A 23,164-nucleotide genomic window follows, 5' to 3' on the forward strand; every position below is an offset into this window, starting at 1 on the left:
TTTGTTTTTTGTTTTTAAAAGTTTTAACGACATCAATATATTAACTTGTCTTAAAAGAACTCCTAAGAATATTTTAATCGTTATGAATGGATAAGTGTTTAATTTCGTTAGGTTTTATAGTTCTAAGATTTTGAATAGGTTTTTCATAATTTTGAAATGTTTTTAAGCCTTTAATGTTTGAAAAGGATTTTAATGTCTGTGATAAATTTTTTAACGTTTTTGATACCTTTGCAAGTTTTCAGTGGTTTTAATTTGTAATGATTTGTATTGTTCTTGATGCTCAAAATAAGTTTTTAAAGGTTTTAATAAACTTTTGGAGGTTTAAATAGTTTTAAATAAGTTTAAAATTTAAATTGCTTTAAAAGGTTTTAACAAGTAGTTTTTTAATGTTTTAAGGATTTTTAATGTTCATACTATATTTTTATGTTTTAAAAACTCTTTTGGCAATTTTAATGCTCCTCATATTTTTTAATGTTTCTAAATGAGTACCTATTGCCTTAGACTTAATACGTTTTAAACTGTACAAAAGTTGTTAACAAGATTTTAGAGTTTTTAAAAGGTTTTTAATGGTTCATTAAGATTTTGAAGGTTAAAATATCTTAACGGTTTTAATGTTTTTTTATACTAATAGTTTAAGACGCTTTAATGATTAAAAAATTTTAATTTTTTTAAAGGTTAAGGATTTTAATGAGTAAATGTTATAAATGCATTACTGTTTTAATATGCTTTAATGATTTTAATGTTATACTACTTTTTTAACGATTTTAAAGATACTTTTGCTTTTTTTGTTTTAATGTTCATTAATGAGTATCAGTTCAGACTTGTTACGTTTTTAACTGTGCAAAGGCTTTTAATGAAAATTTTAGATATTTTGAAATATTTTTGTTGGTTTAGTAATATTTTAAAGGTTGTAATGTACAAGATGTTCATCATTTATGATGCTTATGTTTGATTGAAAAATCTGATCAGAAAAATCTAATTATTTAAAAGTCTTAACTATTTATAAAAGTTTTAAGAAATCTACGAGTAGATGTTCTAAATACAATAATTTATCAATGTTTAAAAGATTTTTATGCTTTAAAACCCTTTTAAAGTTTCTCACATTTTTTTAAATGTTTTAATGTTTCTAAATGAGTATCGGTATATTCTTGATACGTTTTAGTTTGTACAAAACACTGTACAGTTTTAAACTGTACAAGTTTCTAATAAGTTTATAGAGCTTTTAAAACGTTTTAATTGGTTTGAATAAGATTTTTTTTTGAATGTTCTTCAAGGTTTTAATGTTTTTATGATGCTAAAGGTTTAAAAGGTTTTTATGATTAACAATTTGAACTGTTTTTAAATATTTTAAGGATTTTAATGAGTAACTGTTTTAAATACATTAATGTTTAATATGTTTTAGCCATTTCAATGCTCCTCGGACTTTTTTTTTCTTTTACTATTTTTAAATGTGTATCGGTTTAGACTTGATACCATTTTCGTAAGTTTTTAGAGATTTTAAATGGTTTTTATTGGTTTCAATAAGTATATAAAGGTTTGAATGTTCTTCAAGGCTTTAATGTTTTTATAATGCTAATGATTTAAAAGATTTTCAAGATAAAAAATGTTGACTGTTTCTAAAAGTTTTAAGTATTTTAATATGTAAATGTTTTAAATGCATTAATGTTTTAAATTTTTTTTAAAAATTGATGTTACAAAACTGTTTTTGCAATTTTAATGTTACTTACAGTTTTTTTTTTTTGTTTTTTTGTTTTAATGTTCTTAAATGAGTATCAGTTTAGACTTGATACTTTTTAACTATGCAAATATTTTTAGCAAGTTTCAAGATATTTTATAAGGTTTTTATTGGTTCAGTAGGATTTTAAATGTTGTTCCAGTTTTTATGATGCTGATGTTTTAATATATGTTAAATATTTAAAAATAATTGTTTTTAAAAGTTTTAGGATTTTTAATAAGTAATGTTTTAAATACACTATTGTATTAATGTTTTAAAGTTTTAAAACTCTTTTAGCGATTGTAAAGCTCCACACATATTTATTTTATGTTTTAATCTTTCTAAATGAGTATGAGTATATTCTTGATACGTGTTTAACTTAACAAAGGTTTTAAATCAGTTTTTAGAGATTTTAAAAGGTTTTTGTTGGTTTAAATAAGATTTTAAAGATTTTAATGTTCTTCAAGGTTTTACTGTTTTTATGGCGCAAATGGTTTAAGAAGTTTTAATGATTAAAATAATCTGTTTTTAATGATTTTAAAGATTTTAAGAAGAAAATGTTTTAAGACTTTAATGTTTTTACTATATTTAAATGTGTTTTAAACAGTTTTTAAAACTGTTTTATTGATTATAATGCTTTTCGTATTTCATTTTTTGTTTATTTCTAAATGAGTATCGGTACGTAAATTTTAAATAAGTTTATATATTTTAAAAGTTTTATATGTGTTTAAATTAGAATTCAAAGGTTTGAATGTTCTTCAAGGTTTTAAAGTTTTTAATATGCTGATGTTTGAATAGGTTTCTACAACTTTCCTGTTTTTACTAGGTTTAAAAAATTGTAATGTGCTTAATAAGTTAAGAACCCCATTTAATATTTTTAAACGGTTTTTAAACGTTTTTAATGGTTGTACTGATCCCAATACTTAATTGTTTTGACGTCTCTAAATCGTTTCTCATTTAACTTGATAAATATTTAACTGCAATTAGATTTTCAGGTTTTTATTAGTAATTTTATTTGTTTTAAATGTTTTATTTCTTTCAAGGAGATCTTTGCTATTAAAAGCTTTGATATTTTTAATTGTAGGCGTGGTTTCAACAATTTTAAGGTTTTTATTACGCTTTAATTACATCACTACGTGAGTCAACACAGAACATGAATATATAGTCACCATCGGTGCTAGAATAATGCCTAAATATTTAAACATGACTGTTAGATACCAATTATATAGATATATTTAATAGTATACAGAGTAGTCCAAAAGTGATTACAACTAAATACGAAGCCTTAGCAGAACCAATCGAGCTACAATTTTAGGTAATGGCTACTTGAAGGTATACGCACGGGATTGGGGTAGTTTTTAACGACGCAGTGTTCTCACAGTTACAGTGAGCGAGTCTTAACATTTTCAAATTGCAAGAGACAATTTTTCCTTGCTCAAGGTGACCACCGTATTGAAAAATGCCAAATGGCTTTGTAACAAAAAACTGTTAGTTGCCAAGTTTCCAAACTCGGTGATACTCTCTGGGTGAACTTGGTAGTTTTCCCTACTAATGGTGAGTGTGTTTCATTTAAAAGAAATATTGGTTATAAATAAGGTGTTGATTATCTACAGTTAATTTTGTAGGAGACCAAGAGCAGTTATTAATCAACCAGCGCAAGTCAGTTACTGATAATATATATTCTGAATAAAAGCTTCATTATATTTTTTCCCGAGCACATGTATGTTTGCAATTACTTTTGTTTTGAGAAAAAGCTTTAAAAACAACAAGTTCATTACTTGACAGTTTATGGTAAATTGGCATTGATAGCAATTTAATCAACCAGTAAATGACCACTGCTAAATCCCAGCATAAATGGGTAATTATGCATTTTATTTTACTTAGCGCAAACATGGATTATCAGCACACACACGTCTCAGTAAATGCACCTGTAGATTTAAATTTAACCTCAAACAACGTTTAACATTTCATGTTATGACAACCCTCACTAGTAAGAAAAGTGACATTTCTTGAAATTTTCAAGATAGCTTTGTAAGTGTATTGTCCAAAACGTTAGCCACAACTATAAATTTAAGCGCAGCATCAACGGAATGCTAGAAATTAGTTCAAGCAACGATATAAAGATTTTTTTTTTGAACATTTTTGTGTCCCATTGGTGAGTGATCAGCTGGCGCACCTCATGTAAAAAATACAGAAACATGCATTTTTAACATGAGTTTTTTTGTATAGAAAATTATAAACTTTTGGCCTCGTGCGGGAGATAGCTAAATCTTTTTTGATTAAAAAAAAGAAAGTTCTCGCTGCGTGGGTCTGTAAGAGCATATTTAAACAACTGAAAGTTTTGAATTTCTATAAAAATGTATTTTCTAAACACCATATTGTAAAGATGAGCAATTGAGCAACAACGTCTTTTGCATATGAAGTAGAAGTTTTTGACAAGCTAAAATGAATGATAAAACTTTCTTCAAACATTCTTCTGACCCTGTCATTAGTATTGTTAGCAAATGACTGTCGTTCTTTCTAGTCAACTGGTAAAGATACAAATTTACTAAGAGAACGCCTAAAAGTTCCAAATTTCGTTTTAATAGTCTTTACGCGTCCCATAGCATCAATCCCAGAATACTCATGAGTTTCCCCAAAAGGCAAATGACGGGGAGGCTACATTTTTTTAAAAGTACTAAATCGCTTTCCTGTATATTTTGCTGTGCGATGCGTCTCTTGACATGGAAGTGTAGCGTGGAAAGATCTCTTCCAGGCTTTCCAAAATCCATTCTACATGGATTGTATTTAATTCTATCTGAAAAAAGAGTTTACATGAGATTAACCAACGGGAGTAGCAAGGAAATATTCTACAACAAAATGAGAAGGTGTCTACTCTCTCTCTTGAACTGCCAACTTAACAGTGGCTAGTGAGAAACTAGTGTTCGAAAATTGAAGCTCTCTTCAAGGGTCGATGTTGTCAGTGACACTTTGCAAGTGAAATTTCATAGATTTTACTGCTGCCTCCCAAAGCACACCAAAATGTGGAGAAGCTGGTGGAAAAAAATGAAATTAAATACTGATTGTGGTAAGTAAAAGTGTTTTTTTCATTTACACATTAATTTCTGAAGATTCTTGAGCTTCCATTGAGCTCCGAGAAGGAATTAGTCATGGTCACAGAATATCTGAAACGGTGCTAATTTACTTTAACTAAATCTTAGTATAATACCGCTATAAAATTATTTGTGGACAAATCACTTCTTTTAGTTGAACAACTTTCATGGAAATACACGCAAAAATTGCAACACATCCCTACTTTGTTTTTGATCCTCATTCCTTATTAAATTCTGAACTTAAAAAAATACCTGCGTAATCAATTCCGGTATTTGAAAAAAGATCGTACAGATCTTACTATTGCTTACGGTAAATTTCCCATTTTTTAGTTTCGTAGTTTTTTTTCTTTTCTATACCATGTGAAGGTAATGAATTTGTTTAACCCTCTTAACGAGTTTTCTGCCCTTAATCATACATTTTCTTTGCCAGAGAACGTTTGTGTACAATGTCAGTCCGGCATGAAGGAGAATTAAATGATATTGATTTGGAAGGTTTCTAATTCTGTAATCCGCCAGTAACATCAAAGAATGCTTTCCATCAAACGGCAACAATTATTTTTCAATATTCCAAAACACCAGTGGCATCAAATGGGCAGAAAAGACTTTTAGATGAAATATAACTGTTATTTTCAAGTTTTGCAGCTTATAAAATGAAACTTTTAAATAACATATTTTTTTTGGATTGCGTTATTTCTTTCGATACTAGTTAACGAAATAAATGATGGTTTTTAATGAACTACACTTTTGATAATGAAGAAAAATTGTCAATTTTCGAAAGGAATGGTCCTTGTTCTCCAATAAATAATTTAATTCGTTAAGCTTTCTTTCCGCTATTGTCTTTTATTTTGTACCTGAACTGCACTTTAGGATAATCCTTTGAATTTCTAAGTATCCGAGGTGACCCGTCATACCTCAAATTGAAATCAGGTAACAAGTTAGCATTTCTTTCGCGTGCCGGGTTTTCCTTTGACTTAACGAGACGCTACATTTTAAATTGAATTATTTCCCCCAATTCTCAAACTTCTATTCATTATGAATTGTATCCATCTTCGGGGATGGTTTGCTAACCGAATTGAAGCAAATGTAGAGTCAGTCTAATCAAATTTCTATTTTAAATTCAATGCAACTTGTGCTAATAATCGTGCGGTATGAAATTCGAAACGCGGGATTAACAGTTCATGAGCCTTACAACGTTTGCGTTAGGAACCATCAAACTGGATAATATTCAACCACCTTCTGGTATTTGCACCCTTTATATCCCAGCAGCATACACTAAGGCCAATGAATCTGGAAAAACATTAGACTAGACATATTCTTTGCGTGTTTAATAGTCTTGGAATAAAAAAACCGTCTCTAGATTCTCTTTTAATTTGATTATTTTCATAATTCACTTCACAGCATACGTATCGTAGTCTAAATTCTCTAAACACAGCATTTAATAAAACATTTTTATTACAATACAATGAGACAAATCCTAATAGACCAAAAATTTCGCTGTTTGAGAATATCTCTTTGTTACTAAATGTTCATCATGAAAAATTATTTAAAAATCGACACTCTAAAATTAGTCTCAATACAGTCCTAAAATTTTAGATTCCGTACTGGGAAGAATTTGAAGCTATTACGTTTTCTGAATCAAACGCAATACCATTTCAAATTTAATTCGAATTTGATCTCTATTTTCTGTAATGCAAATTGAGTCAAGTATATATAATTCTGAAAACACGAAATAACTTCATCTACTTTTTTTAATAGGATTGCAACTGGGCAATAACTCATCCATACAAGTCATTTATAATAACTTCTAATAGGATTTTTCTCTTCGCGGTTAATTTCAATTTGTTTTAGAACACTGGTAGCAAATAATGGTGCAGATGCAAGTACGTATCTCAACGAGCAAAATTTAAATTGTTCCTTTATAATATTATCTAATAATTTTGGGCATTTATCAGATTTACACTTGCCCGTATATTTTAGCTATGTCCGCATTAAAACTCATGTATTTGAAAATTCTATGAAATCAAAAATAAGTCCTTCAGACACTTGAGCCAAAGCCTTAAAAAGCAACTCAATGAGACCAATGGCATAGTTTTATGAAAACTATCTTAACTCCGCTCTCTGGTTTTAAAGCTGCGTTTTAAAATAAGCTATTCTTGATCTAGTAAATTTGTCGGATTACGCGACTTATGTCTCAATATTCCTGCATCAGCCTAAACTCTTTATCTTCATCTAGAATTCATCTCTTTTAAATTTGCCTTAGATAACAAAAAACTGAAAATTCGGAAGTTGTCACTGATTAAGCTCAGCAAAACATTTCACCCAATACATCTTTTGATTTCTGGAAGGGAAGTTTAACTACAAATTTCCAATCTTCTAAAATTTTATGACTATTTTAAAATTGTTTTCCCGAAAACTAATCATATAGAACATTTCCTTTATAATTTGTTTCCTCGGTTAACAAATTTCCTGGAATGTTTTCTCATTCCAATTTATGTTATTAAAATTTCTCTTTTAGATCATTTGTCTTCAATTTTACTCTTTTTGAAGTGATCCATAGAAACGCCAGTGTTTTGAGCTATTGGCTCATTTTTAGTTCGTATAATTTGTCCACGACGTAGCATTTGAGATACATAATACTCTCATTATCTCAACAGGTCCGGGTTGCCAAAGCTGAGGATCCATTAAGGCTCTTATTAGTATTTAATTGATCTGCCGTCAAGTTTCCTGTGAATTTTAGTGCAAATGCCTGAATGTTAAAGTGTGGGGCATTTGCTTGAGTTATTTTGGGGATACTTGAAGTGGATATCCGCTTTGTTCGCCCCCCATTGCCGTTTATTAAAATTCCAGCATTTTTCTGTTTTAAGTTTATTCTTTGTGAACACTTCTGATATAAAGATGGTTATTGAGTCTATTTTCAGCAAAGTAAGACTGTTATTGAGTCTGCTCTTGAGGAATCACTATTTCTTACAAGTGTCGTATGCTCCTTTCTGTTAACCGAAGTATTTGAATTGTAAGTTTTCTACTGAGTCTTCACTGACTCTTAGATGAAACTTTCAAGGATTTTTTAAGTTATCGTGTAAAAAAGTATTATGTTTTTGTTTACATATACGACATAAAATACAGGGTGTTTGAGAAAGAAATAAAGTGACATGATAGCAGAACAGTGTGGAATAGAAAGGTGAAATAAGTTTTATGTTGTACCAGCGCGTTGGAAATTTTTGTAAAACAATTTTCAAAAATAGATCATAAATTCAGAGAGCGCCTTATTCAAATGTTTTTAAATTAATGTATGAAAATGCTTGAACAAAAGTCAAATCTCATTGCGTTGAATTCGATAAGGCCACATTTTACAGCAGAAATATGACTATTCGATTGCATAATGTTACAGTTGTAAAAGGTAGCCGTATCGAACCTATGGATTCGATGTGGACAGATGTAACCTCTTTCCAATAAGCACACATTCTTAACATCAATAAAAAATGGTTACAGCGCTCTTTGATATCTAATTTTTCAATTATTTTTTGAAAAGCGGTGTACAAAAAATTCCAGAGCGCTTGTGCTACATTCAACTTGTGTCGCCTTTCTATTTCACACTGATCTGCTACTATCTGGTTCCAAAGTCGAGGAGTTTTTTCTCCAACACCCTGAGTAGTAAACTTTTAGCATTATGGTATTTTAAAATATACAAATCATAAGTCACTCATGCATAAAACGTTTTGCAGATTTGACATCCTGCAGTTTAAATTTTTTACACTTATGTTGACCCATTTACACTTAAAATATTTTTCGTTTTAAACTAGTAACGTTGTTTCAGTAACTTCATTGATTTCGAAATGCATTCCTTATTTGTTTCATTGCATACTTCTAACGATGAACATCTTTCATTTGAGGCATTCATAACTGAATAAATTCTTCAAGAGGATTATGTCTTAGCACAAGTGTTTCGTGACTAAATTTGACGAGTTTACAAATAACATTTTCGCAAAAGTGAAAAAATAAGTCATGGGTCTCTTGAAAGTGCATCATTATGCAGATATTTTAAACCCTTATTACTTCATCAGAGGTATCTGTCAACTGTCGTAAATTTAACCCATTTATTTTACTAATATTTAGCTTTTCAATAGACGCCTCGGCATAGAATCAGAGGCTTTTAATGTATCCTTGGGTGTATAGCAGTCCATGTGGCTTCTACATGTTGTCATAGTTGATCTGGTATAGCTGCATAAAAACAGTAAAGTTTAAAAATAATTGCATATTGTTGGGTTTTCGCTTGTTTTCCGTTTTTTGCTATGAAAATTTTAGACAAAGGGTCTGCCATATTAACCTCCCGTATTTGGAAAGGGTGCGTGTTAATTGTGAGGATACGGTTGTGGAAGCTGTATCAACAGATAGGAGTATCTTGACCATTTACAGTAGTAGCAATGGCATGGCGTTATAAACATCATGTGGTGTTGTTTAAACCACTAGGGTATCCGAACCCGAGTAGAAAATGCTTCCTAGATTAAGGTAGTTCCGTTTACCGAGCCCTACTAATGAGGATGTCCAATCTGGCTCAAACATCGCATGATACACGCAAGAAACAACTGTCAACATTTTAATAATTTTGATCCAAAACCAGAAGCACAACAACTCCTGGTTTAGCATCCACAGAGGTATTGATTCACTTGGAGAACTTGATGAGCACGGCATATTAAACGTATCACAGGGGAGGGGGGTCACTATCAAACCTGGGACCCTCTTCCCCCCTCTGTGAAGAGTCAGACGCCTACCGATCATGCCACCACGACCATTCATGTGTAGTGGAAGAGCATAATGATGGTTTCTTTTTTTAATTGCTACTCAGCGAGAATTTTAGGTTCGGCTCCAATTTTGCCGATATGAGCCTGTTCCAGTTTTCCAGATATAAAAAGATGTTTGGGTAACAGACTTTTGAGTCACAAGTACTGAACTGAAGAGAAAAAAAAGCCTGGCTGGCCTCAGACCGTTACAACGCTGGAAAATTGTTCACTCGTGATAGCTTCAGTCTAAGAATCGCTACTGTTTAGCACTATAACATACAACTGGTAAGTGGTTTTCTTATACCAATGGGAGAAAAATCCAGAACGGTGATCTCTACAAAGTGAACAGTTTCCCGAGCAGAAAAGGTTCTGGTCGAACCAAATGCGAAATTATTGATGAGTAGTAAATAATAGTAAAAAAAAAAAAAAAAATCAAATACACTATCAACAAAAGTATTGGTACGCTTTCAAAAATGAACATTTATACGAATATTTTTTGAGAAATACGAGACTAATTGTTCTGTAACTTCTGTCACACAAAGGGTATGCTCCGGCTGTCCTCTTCCTATAAAAAGGAAATCACCCATTGCATTTAGAAGACCAGCAATAAGAAAAGGAGGTTTTTTTACCATCCCTCTTCATAAAAATGTTGGAATAAGTTATAACTATCGGAAATAAGTTTAAAAGGAATGATTTTTTTTCATTATATCGCTTATATTCACGAAAATATAAGCATTTCTTTTAAAAATAAGAATTCCGCTTCCTGGTTTTTGGCTCAAAACACGCAATTTCCCGTAAAACCTTAAATGTCGGAGAAGGAGCATATGAAACCTATTACATCCAGTCACTCAAAAATGAGATATTATTTAGGATCTCCTAGACAGGACAAGGAAAAATCTGCAGATGCAAGAACGCTGATCAGGTGTCACACCCGCTCAAGATAAACACATCATTAGCAATCCATAAAAAAAATACTAAAAGAAATTACAGTGATTCAAGCTCACCTTCTTCATTGAGGAATGTTCCTAAAAGAGTTAAATTAATTCTAGGTGAGTTGATCAGCCCTCGTACAGAATCTTGTCCTTTAGTCGGTCCAGATGGGTCAGTTATCGAAATGAAGTCCAGCATTGATGTTTCTTCTGTTGTACGCACATCTTCAATAACAGGGAATGCTAATCACGAAAATCCAACTCTTTCAAATCTTATACTCGAGAATAAGTGTGCATCTTTGGAAGTCTGTTGTTCAAAAAAAAAAAAATGTAAGTAAGCAATGTGTCACCTATTAAAATCCCCTCGAGGAGCAGGCCTAAATTCAAGCACACTTTCATTTCAACTCCCCAACTTACAGTGACTCATTTAAAGCCCACCTTGATCATCTTTTGATCATTCTGCATTTACTGATCATTCAGAATCAGTCTCCTCTAACTATACTCTTAGTTTTCCTTTCAGAAGGAGGCTATTTATTGCAGCTAAAGGAGCAGTTCTGGAGAAGGTGGACCACCAACTATCTGCAGTTCCTCTTACTATGCACATGGTGTACCAGAGCAAAACGTTAACTCCAACTAGGACAAATGATCCAGGCGAAAGACAGAATTTCGCTCGAAGGATGGATTCTTGAAAGAATCTTCAGCAATGGTCCAAGAGTGGTCTTCGTCCCACCGCTATCACGAGAGAAATGGACATAATCTCTTTAGCGGATGCCGAAGCTGCCCCCGGAAGATGTTAATAAGATGGATTGTTGGTGCTCAAGTCAACTAGCTCGTAAGTGAAACTATAAACTTTAGTCATCTGTCTTCTTATGCCTGTGTAACATGATCAAGCCGCTTGGTTTTCAGGTTAAATCAAATCATTTTGCCCCTAAATTCATAATTAAAACTCGAAAGAAGTTAAAATTGTGTAATCATTTTCTTAGTCAATTCTGTGAGTCAGACAATTAATTTCCAGGCAGTTACAGAATGTTTTAAACGAAAAAAAGAATTCAGGTAAACGCAAATCTTGGTTTAATCTTATTTAAATCGCTTTCTTAGTTCTGAATGATTCTTTATTTCGAATCTTACATAAATACAATACAACCAGTGTTTGTAAAGTCTACCATTACATTTCCGATACATCTCATTCTGTAATTTTGCGATGCACTGGTGTGTAAAAATTAAGGACGATAAGGTTTTCTCTATGTAACTTTGAAGCAAAAGCTTTCCAAAACCAAAACGGATCCGCCAAAGACAAAAGAATGTGAGTGTTGTAAACAACACTTTCCAGAAAAGGAATCAAAATATAAAAAAAGAATTTAAAAAAATAAAAAAAGTAGCATAGAGCGCAGGGCTGCGAAATTTCTAAACAATCATTGGATAATGTGTCCTGCAAGAAACATCCAATCTTTTGCTGCTGACACAGTGTTAAGAATTTCAGGGACAACAGGAAATGGAGCAGGAAAAAATATTTCTGAAGCAATTTAGTGAATTTTATGCTTAAAATGTGGTTTCCATACCAGAAATTGGGAAATGCGGAACATTTAAGAACACAAAATATGCATGTTAATAAATAAAATACTTAATAAAAAATTTTACTGTAAAACCTAAACAAAAGATTATGGACAACGATAATTTCGCTATGAAGTATGCTATTCATTAAATACTTCCCTATTAATAACCTCTATCGGTGCAAACGTAATGGAATTTGAAGAATGTCGGTGAACATTTCTATACATACTTTTTCGAATGAGAAAATGAGTTATTGCTGGCTTCTATATTAAGTATTATTTTCTATACTTTGTGTGCCAGAATGTGTCTCAGCTTCCTTTGAATGTACTTCGTGGGTTCTGGCAGGCTAGTCAAGTAATTTGATGGAATTATCATTAAACCATTATTTCAAAACTTAAAACATCTGAGGAGGCAAGTATCCGGCTATAACAATTAGTCTTCGCTCAATACTATCGGTTTTGCGGAAAAAATACTATCGCCCACTGCATTGACATAACTCTCAGAATTCATTCTGTTCAACGGAAAATCTTTTGGAGTGTAATTTCCATCAGCTGAGAAACCTCCCCAAAAGAATACTGAGCTACCTTCAAATGTACACTTAAGGTACATTTATTTCTCTCCGCATATATCGTACCAGAAGTAATGAAAACTATGTAGTCTACATAAAACTTATTCCCTTTTATTTGAAAAAGTATACATCGTCCAACTTTCACCTTCAGTAATACATTTTCAGCGAAGTCGACAATTAATTTCTTGTGAAATTTTGCAAAGTGTGGTGGTGACATTAAATTTCCTTAACGAACCTTATTTTAATTTTTGCAAAACACATTTGAAAGTTAGATCACTGCATCGTATCTATAATTCTCGTATATTACAGCCGATGATTTTTTTGGAGCAAGCCCGTCATATCATTCATTCAAAATGTACAGAAACAGGAAATGGATTTCCTGTACGTCTTCGTCGTCCGGGACGAAGACAAAACCCAGGAAAAGAAACTTTTCCGGGGTTTTTATTAATGTTATAAATGAGTTTTCTATCTATTCAGATTTGTTGCAGTTTAACGTAGAACAAGACATAAAATTTTAAACGCAATGTGAAATAATAAAGATGACTATGCTTTTTCAAAAGAAACTGAAAATTTTGTTTTTAAAATTACAGTATACAAAGAAAGAACATTATATTTTAGAATAAAACTTGCATTGAAGCATCATGTTTTATTGTTGGCACATAAAATTGAGCCTAAAAAAGTGGAAATTTTTCACTTTTTTTTTCAATTGGGAAAGTGAAAAATGAAATTTTCGAATCAAATATTTTTTGTTTGATTGTAAAAAAAATATTTTTTGACAGAGTAATGACCAAATAAAAGGGTAACTTAATAGATGAAAAGATAATGAAAGAATAATAAATGATTTTGATGCATGAGGAAAAATAAATGAGTGAATGAATTAGAAGATAAGTGAATGAATTAATAACAGAAGTATTAAATGAAGGAATGGTAAATAAATTAGCTAACAAATGAATATGTAAATGATTTAGTAAACGATTGAATGAGTAAACAAAACGAACAATTTCCCTTTCCCGCATCCACTTTGCCCAGCATGCACTTGGCTGATTGTGGGCTTGGCTATTTTACTAAACAAACACTGCATCGAATATTAAAAGGTCCCAATTAATATTTAAACTATTAATAACAAGAACTTTATCATTTGATGATTTCAATTTCTGAATTACAACACAATCTCTTCATTTATCAATTTGAGTATCACTTTTTGAAAATTGCTTGTATTATTATATGATTTGGTTTTCAAAGGTAATGTTTTTTGACTCGAATAGACTACTCGATCAGAATAATATTACTAGGTGAGTGACGCTAAAAGTGGAGTAAGTATTTCACCATTTCACTTTGCCCCACATCTAAATGACCCGAAGATAAAAGAGAAGTCCGGTCTAATAGGGTGTGGATTAATGAGTTTATTGTGCTTTATCTCTAGCAAGGTGATAAGTTTTCTTATTGCTTCGTGTTTCCCCTCTCCCGCCTAATTAAATACTACCATCAAAGAACTTGTGAATAAGAATGTTATCTTTACAGTTGTATGGTAAATGTTTTGAGGAACAAATTTAAAGCACAAAATGCTGCGTCACAGAAATTCTTTAAAGTAGCCATTGCCAGCTGTGAGACTTGTTAAAAGCCTCTCTTTATCGGAAGGCAAAGCAAGAAAGCCCTTATGTAATAGCTTGCTGGACATATCTCTAAAAATATAGTTTCCCTTAAATTCTTTAGCCTTGCTATCGATTTTTCCATCAGTCATAGAGGGTAACTTTAGGCCACTTCAAATTGTTTAGTTTGACTTTTTAATAGATGACCAAGTGATGAACAGATATGAAATAAATTTTTTACTCTTCATTTTACAAAAGAAAAAAAAGTTTGCATAATATCGCACCCAGTCAAAAAAAGAGACGCAATTAAAAAAAAAAAAAAACTGCATTAGAGAAAGCAAAGATTTAGTGCAATTGAAGTTTTAAACGAGATTTAGTCTCAAAGATAACATTACGCGCAAAAAAAATAAATAAATAAATAAAATGCTGTGTTACTTACTAGTTAGTTTTTATTGCCTGAATTAATAATGGAAACATAAGGTTATTTTTTTTCTTCAAAATTATGAAACTTTAATGATGTGATGCTATTTATTGCACCGTTCCCAATACTTCGGTAATATAGTGGATATCTCTCGTTCAACCGGATATTTTTTTTCCTGTTCAGCGTAACTCCTGTATGGCAAAAATTAGTTAAGAGATATCCAAATAAATGAGGCAGTTGGACACCAATGGGGGCTTTAGAGGACTAGGGACGGGGAAAAGTGGAATCAAATATTTTTAGATGATTGCTGCACGTCTATAGATAGCACAAAAATTTAAACGGAATTCGGTATTCTAATGGCCCTCAAAGAGATTAGGAGTCGATTAAGTTTTAGTGTTCAAAGCTCAAAGAATAGAATAGAACATTCATAGAATGTTCTTCGCTTTAAGCATGACTGATATTTATGAAGTTCTCGAAGCAATCTGGCAGAAATGGTACTGATGGATATTCATGGGCCCTAGCTGCGACACTATTTGAGTGGATAGAATACTTCGTACCAGTGGCGGCGATTCGGGGGGTAAGGGGGGCAGCCCCCTTACTTTTTATGGTTTAGTTATTTTATTTTCCAAAATTATATTTAAAAAAAAAGCACAAGTGTCGAATTTTTCAAATCGTAATTATTTGCTTTGCTTCGTATTTCTGTTTACGAAACATGGCACAAGCAGTAACTTTTACTTTATGTATTCATTGTTTAAATATTAGTAAATCGGCTGTTTTACTAAAGCAAGTCATACTTGGTTAATGAAGTTATTACCAATTATTTGTGGTATCTTAAAATACTTTGAGGTAAATATTGTAAGTCTAATTCTTGTTTAAGTTTTTCTTTCGGAAACGTTATTGTGTACATAATTCATCAAAATCTTAAGAAAAACGTGAGTTAAGCTGTTAAATTTGATTCAATTACCGCTCGAGCTCTCAAAACCAGCCTTAGTAATTTGTTTTTCTTTTTTTTCTTTCACTCTGTTGCTGTCGTTAAAAATCCTATGGCTTTCAGTACCCAATCGCTGCCTCCGTCTGTTACTTAAGATCAGAGTTTAACTGAAGGACTTATATGCGTCTTACCCAGACTGCTTCAGTATGTTAATTTAGATTGAAAGTTATTAGTATTTTGTACGTATTATTTATGTTTAAGAAGCTATTAAGTGCCAAGATATGAATTGAAGGAACAAAATTGTCTTGCTTTTTTGTAATTCTTAAATTCAAACTAGTATTCCTTAAATGTACCTCAATAAATATTTTTGTAGATGTATATGCATTACAAAATTTCTTATTTTTATCATTTTATTTTAGCAATTAACTCCTAAAGTTATGAAAACGACAACAGAGTTCACAGTTGCCTCATCAATGTCAACTTGGCCGGGAAGAGAAACAAGGGATTATTTACGCTTTCTAATAGGGTAAGTTTTATTTTCTCCACTCACATGCGTAATTATTAATTATTGCCCCCCCCCTCCCCATTGCTTAGGGTACTGCAACAATGCAGTTTCAAAATACTGTATTTTATAACTATACAAGCTTCCCGCGTATAACACGGTGCTTCTCCAACACGGTTTCGATATTAAACGGTACAAAACTTGATTGTAATAAAACACGGTTTTGATGCGACATGAATTTTAAAAGATGGAAATTCAATTTTGTTTAATACATTGAACAAATGCATGATAACAAAATTAAAACTTTTTTCAGTTATTTTCATGAAACTTTTGCGAAAAATTGTCTGCCTTTGGCTTGAAAGTTTTGTTTTCCCGTTTAAAAAAACACTAACTTTTAACTACTTTTTGCTTTTAGAACACTAATAAGAAAAAGACGAAAATTATTTTGTTTCCAATGCATTTAAAGAAAACATTAGGATCAAACCTAAGCTAAATTTGGCAAACGATAAATAAAAATGTGTTCGAAACAAAATAAAATAAAATCAATAGAATAGTTATTTTTTAATTTATATTCCGTTTCGTTGCTGTTGCTGAGACAAACTTCATTGCTATAGAAAAGCTCAGATTTTTTTTGCTCATAAAATGAGTTTTAGTAAAGAAAGTCAATAAAGTTTTTTTTTTCTTTCTTGAGCATAATTTTCATTTGAGGTATGTAAAATAATTACGTTGTATCGTTTATAAAATTTCTTAATTTTAGATCAATGGGTCGTTTCAAGTTTTGGTTGCAAATTTTCGTGTGTATGTTCTACTGAGTCGAAATTTCAGCTATTATAAAATTTGCCCATTAAGACTTCGGTTTCGATATAACATGGTACGCATTCCTTGATTCACACGATTTTAAAATCTCGTATAGCACGGTTTCGATATAACACGAAACATATAGACATGATTTATGATATTTACATGATTAGTTTAAAAAATGAGTAAAAAAACTATTCATGAATAAGTTCGTATAACACGAATTCGATGCTACACAGAACGAATCAACCGTATTATACGAGAGATACATGTACTTGTTTTTAGAACATTGAGGAAAGTGATGATGAAGAATACATTTTTTTCTTCCATTTCTGGTAACATTTTCTATGAATCATATTTGTTTTTAACACTTAGAACAGTTTCGAAAGACATTTACTCGAGACGAGTTCATATATAATGAGCAATAATTAAAGAAATGGACTTCCTCTTTTCCCATTCAAGCCCCCCAATGGTATTAAATACTGCCGTGAGATGATAAAGAACAGTATCTACAAAAATGAGTTTTTGAGATAGTTGAAGAAACGCGTTTTGTATTCCATACATAGGGGAATGCTGAAATTTGACGATTTTTTCGTGCTTTATTTTCAGTTAAAACCAAATAAGCAGGCTTGCATAAAACAATTGAAGTAAAATAGATAGAAAAATGCAAAACAATGCAAGTTTTGTTACAACTGCCTTTTACTTTCCCAAGGCAGATTAGTTCGCTGGTTGTAATGAATGCAACACCAATTCAAAGTGAAGCAAAATGTCTATGAAGTAATTAATTTAATGATAAAAATTGACATGTGGCAAAAAAATCAAGACTTCTGAAATAATTATTGCTGATTCTTATATAAAGTAGAGGTGGGCAATGTCGTTCTTTTTAATGATCAGTTCATCAGAGGATCGTTCATTCTTTTGATCCGTTCACTCAACTCGTTCATTTGAAAGACTTCGTTAATTTAAAAAAAGTTGCAGGTGATCTCTCTGCACGACATACTCGTGTACATTCGAAATGTTTCATTGTGTCAGTTATATTTTATGAAGGAAGAATAACGAAATTGATCTAAAAGTAAGAAAATATGCCTATGAAAAATAAATCAAAAAATATTTATTCAGTTTTAGATGTACAAAGCAATTACAGTTTATTTTGTAATGTATTTCTCAGCTGCCAAATATTAAGAAATGTTTAACATTCCAAAAATCAGCATGTAAAAAATTAAGTCGTTAAATTCCATCTACAGCAATGTATATGTTTCTATAGTATTACGAATAAACCATGTACAACAAAAAAAGTAACAACTATTTCGGTAGATCAGACGGAGTGCCGGGTACCTTAATTTAAAAAAAAAAAAAAAAAATCAGCCAAAAATATTAGGGGACTGCAAAATCATTTCACAGTACGGATGAGAATGGAAAAAAAAACACTTTTTTAATTGGGAAAAAAATAGACAGTATTTGTCTTATCTAATTAAAAACTGAGAATATGTATCTATCTATGTATGTATCTATGTCTAAGTTACTTCTACTGAACGACAGTGAACTGACCATCGAACCAGGTATCGATGGATTCGTCATCTATCCGCCTTTGTGTTTGGCTATTTAACATAATCCTCCGATAAAAATTAGCGGAGATATCAATTAAAACTTTTGATTACGACACTTAGATTTCGACATAAAATCCCTGTTTCTTGAAGGCTTTCCTCCATTCAAATTATTATTCAGTGCTTCATCTTAACTTTCCGTAACAATGCTTTTAATAAAATTTGTTGCGGTGAAGAAAATCATCGAGAAGAAATATTTGTTGACATTTTTTTCTCGAATATGAACAAGTAAAATTCTGACTTTTGTTTTAAAGGCTTTTAATGTAATCTGGGGATTTAAAATGATTACTTTTTGATTATTTCTCCGCAATTTGCCGCAAAATGTGTTTTTTTTTTTGTTTGTTTAAGCCTAGTTGTTGAACACGTGTCACTTCACATAACATTTATTTCGAGGTAGACCATGCAAAGCCAGGCGACGCAGCTAGTCCTTATTAAAAAAATTTGCGGATATAATGCAAAATAAGTGACTTGGAAGACGCCAAACAAGTTAAAAATAAAGACTAATATAGATGGTAGTTGATAGAGTAGAATACTGTTTTCCAACCAATGGTTCGTGAGATTAATGAAGGAGGTTCGCGAAAATTATATTTCAATGGTGGATTTTTAAATATTTTCGTAAAAGATAACGAAAAATTTAATTTACATACATAGTTACTACACTTTTTTAAATTTCTAAACAAATCAGACTTCTTTGCCCAAGAAAAGGTATTTAAAAATTTTCTCAACGGTTTAATAACTTTCCGCGGCAAAATAAACCCTTCAAAATGCTGCTGATTCTTATGTAAAATGATCTCCTTAATCCAAATATGAACTCCGTTTTGTCCCATCGGTCAACACTTTTTGCAAATGGCACTCCCCCCAATTTTTTCTAGTATTTGTTTGGAGAGAAAGGGAGCATTTACCAGTAACATGTTTCTGTTGAGAGGAAAGTTCAAATGCATGAAAATTTATAGTAAATTGGGAGACTCTTAGGATTATTCCTGCTAAAATATTTACACAATCATCAAAAACTATCTTTTTTCCCCAAGAGATTTGATTTGCAGTTGTCACTCTTGTTTTCGGCATAAAACAAGAATCTATGAGCCTTTCGTCCGACAAATTCCACGTTGTAATTCTTTAAAACATCTTTTGGAAACATCGCATACGCATCCCACAGCAGATCTTCAGTAAGAAAATTTCCTGTATTTAAATTATTTAAGCTTCCTTCTCAGGTATAACAAGGATTTAAAATGAAAATAAGCATGCTTATAACACAGTATTAATGTTAATTTATATTTCTAGAACACCGCCCATATTGTTCTTCCAATTTCTGATATAGAAATTAACAATGGGGATGGTGCATCCCCAGTTATATAAATATACATAATGCTTTATTATAAGCATAATTTTGCATTTTTACGACTATATTTTCGTTTATTGTAATCAACTGCTAGGAAAAATGAAAAAACTGTTTTTTGTTTTCTTAAATGTTACTAATTTTAACACCAGGTGTTTCGCAAAGAGAAAAAAATTGTGAACCGCTGTGTAGAGGACAAAAGGATCGCCAGAAAAGTGATAAAATATTTTTTTTAGAAATAATTTTTGCAACAAAGAGTGAGAAGCATTTTAGCGGGTGTATGGGACAGGATTTGCAATGTCCAAAATTTTATTAGTTAACAAATTACACAAAACATGACAAACGAATACATTGGAAAATTGCAAATGAACAGAAAACTTTTGAAAAACTCAGAAAGTAAAAAGGTTCGAATGAGTAATATATTGTACTGCACTGAGAAAAAGAAATTTTGAGATTGATGGAGAATTAAAAATTTGAAGATGAATGTTTTTTTTTTTTTTTTTTTTTTTTTTTTTTTTTTTTTTTTTAAGTGTGCTGTAATCAAAAGTGCATCAATGCAATGCTCCAAACTACTCACCGTTCAAAAGAACGGTAGTTCATTTTTTAAGTGAAAGAACGGATCCATTAATTTTAAGGATTCGTTCTTTTTGACCCGTGCGTGCATGAACGACACATCCCTAATACAAAGTGACCCCCCTGAATCGAAACAGGATCATAGTTTTCCCCCCATTACGTCTTATCTTCTGGAAGTGGTGCCCACCCTCTTTTCCGTTTTTGACAATTTCATAGCTAATTTTTTATTTGGAGGGGAAAAGAGAGGTGCAAAGTTCAAAAACACGGGATTTGGCATTTGGAGCAAGCTGAGAGACTCAGGAAGGTATCCCTTCTCCCCCGGTCCCGGAAAATATTTTTAACCCGTAATAGAAGTGAAAAAGTAGGACGTAACAGGGGACGTGAGGTCTCAGAGACCGCTCATTCATTTTTTTTAATCGTGTAATTAAGATACATTCCTGTAAATTCCCTTAAATATTATTTGCACTTTTGTTAGCTCGGGGAAAAAATATATTTGAATTTTGAACTGAAATATACCTTTTCCGTGGAAGGTTACCAAATGCCTAAAGATTTTTCGGTAGAAATCATATGTTGCACTAAATAGTTTATTATTCGTAAAAAAAATAAATCTATTATCAATTAATGATTTGAATTTAGTTGTTTAATATATACAGGACATTTTAATACCAAAAGATTGATTATATCTCATTGCGGGAAAATTTTGACAGCCCTTCTACTATTAGTATTTCACACTGTATTTCCAGGAATAATTCAGCTTTTATTGTCCTTAGAACATCATTGCGTACCTCTTGCAAACCTATCAAACAATTCTGAACCTCATCTATAATATTTTGCATTTCTTCCGCATAACGCGTATAAGATAAATGAACTTATATCCGCGTTTCTAACGTTATATAAGAGCCATGTCTACTGCTGCCAAAAACTAATACTCAAGGGGAGGAGCGTTTTCACAAACCGCTTCTAAAGAATACAATGAAATTTAAATCAGACGCACTTGCCAAAACAACCTTATAAGCAAGGGAGGTGTTCAAGGTCACAAAAGCTCTTTGGGAAAAACCATTCAATCGGACTGAAATTAAAATAGGGATGGTGGGATGAACTTTTGAGCGGTCTGTGAGACTGCACCTCGTTTCTTAAGGATTAAAATCATCAAAACCGAACTTTTTTATTCTTTTACCCATGAAGGAAAGTATTGTATTCATGAAAAAGGTTTCGCTGAAATATCGGTCTAAATTCTTATTTTCGGCCCGACGACAGGGGCATATGTAACTTAGAACGTATGGATGCCCGAAATATCCATTTTGACAATTCTTGAGTTAATTACCACGAGTGTTCTCGTGACGTCTGTACGTGCGAACGTATCTCTCAAAAACGGAATGCCGTAGAAAGTTGAAATTTTGTACGTGGACTCGTAGTTGGGTCTAGTTGTGCACCTCCCATTTTAATTGCATTCGAATGTTCCAGAAAGGGTCTTTTGAGGAAATAGTGTTAATTTCAATGCAAACTCAAGTGATATTATAATTTTTCAAATCTGGTTTCAATTTGGCGCTATTGACCATAATTATGCAAAGTGAAATAGTTCATCTCATTTACTCATTCATTAAATGAACTGCGTATTCATTTATTACTTAGTTCATTTACATTTCTTAATAAATTCATTTTTAAATGAACTCATTCATTCACTGATTTTCTTATTCATCTCTTCTCTTATTTCTCTCTTAATTTTATTCACTCTTATATTTTAGAAAATTGATAAAAGTGATACGTATTTATTTTCTCTCATATATTTATGCACTTCTTCAATTATTCGTTGATTGTTATAACTAGAGGCGTAGTCCGGCATTGCCCGGTCTACCTTGAAAATAAAAATTGTGTCAAGTGAGGAACATTCAACAATCAAGATTAAATGAAAGAAAAATAACATGCATAATTTCTCTTCCAAACTATGACGACATATATTAAAACACTTTTATCAAATTAAAATGAGAAAGATGGATTTAAAAAGCATTACCACACGTGGAATCACAAAATACAATAAGTTTAAGGAGTCTTAGGACCCTTAAAGTCATCACTCGCGTGCATGAAAACATAGTTTGATAAACACCCTGTATTTCAAAAGTTTCAGAATAAGCTGAAACTTTGCATTTGTTTATTAACAATTTTAAGCTAACTAATAATATAAGTTTACACAAAAATATCAAAATTTAAAACATAGTTTATAGACATTTAAAATAGCAACCTTTTTTTTTTATTCGCAAAAGGTGTGTGACACTATGCGCTTAACGCAGAAACTAATTGTGGTCAGATCCATACTTGCAAGGTCTTAAATTGAGCACAACATTGTGGTTCCTTAACTGAATATAAAATTTTTAGAATATAAAATAATGTTTTGAAAAAAATATATAAAAAAATTCATTTTTCATAAAAATTCAAAATTTTACTAATAAAAAAAGACCAATTTTTTTTCCAGAAGTACACAGTAAGTTTAAATTCTAGTTCAAAGTAAAGAACATATCACTACTATGATGTATGCAAAGTTTTATAATGATATGTCAAGTAGATCTTAATACGTCGTGCGCGGAGTGCTAGAAATATACAAACGCAGAAAATCGGCGTTAAAGTTAAAAGTTTGAAATTCAGGTTCAAAAATGCAACGAAACAGGTTCCAGGTATTTAAATTTCATAAAAATATACAGTTCAAGCACAAACATTTTGAGATTACTAAATTTTATACATTTTTCAACCTAAAAAATATTTAAAATGTACGAAACACAATAT

The sequence above is a fragment of the Uloborus diversus genome, unplaced genomic scaffold (genome assembly GCF_026930045.1).
Source record: "Uloborus diversus isolate 005 unplaced genomic scaffold, Udiv.v.3.1 scaffold_313, whole genome shotgun sequence".
NCBI lineage: Eukaryota > Metazoa > Arthropoda > Arachnida > Araneae > Uloboridae > Uloborus > Uloborus diversus.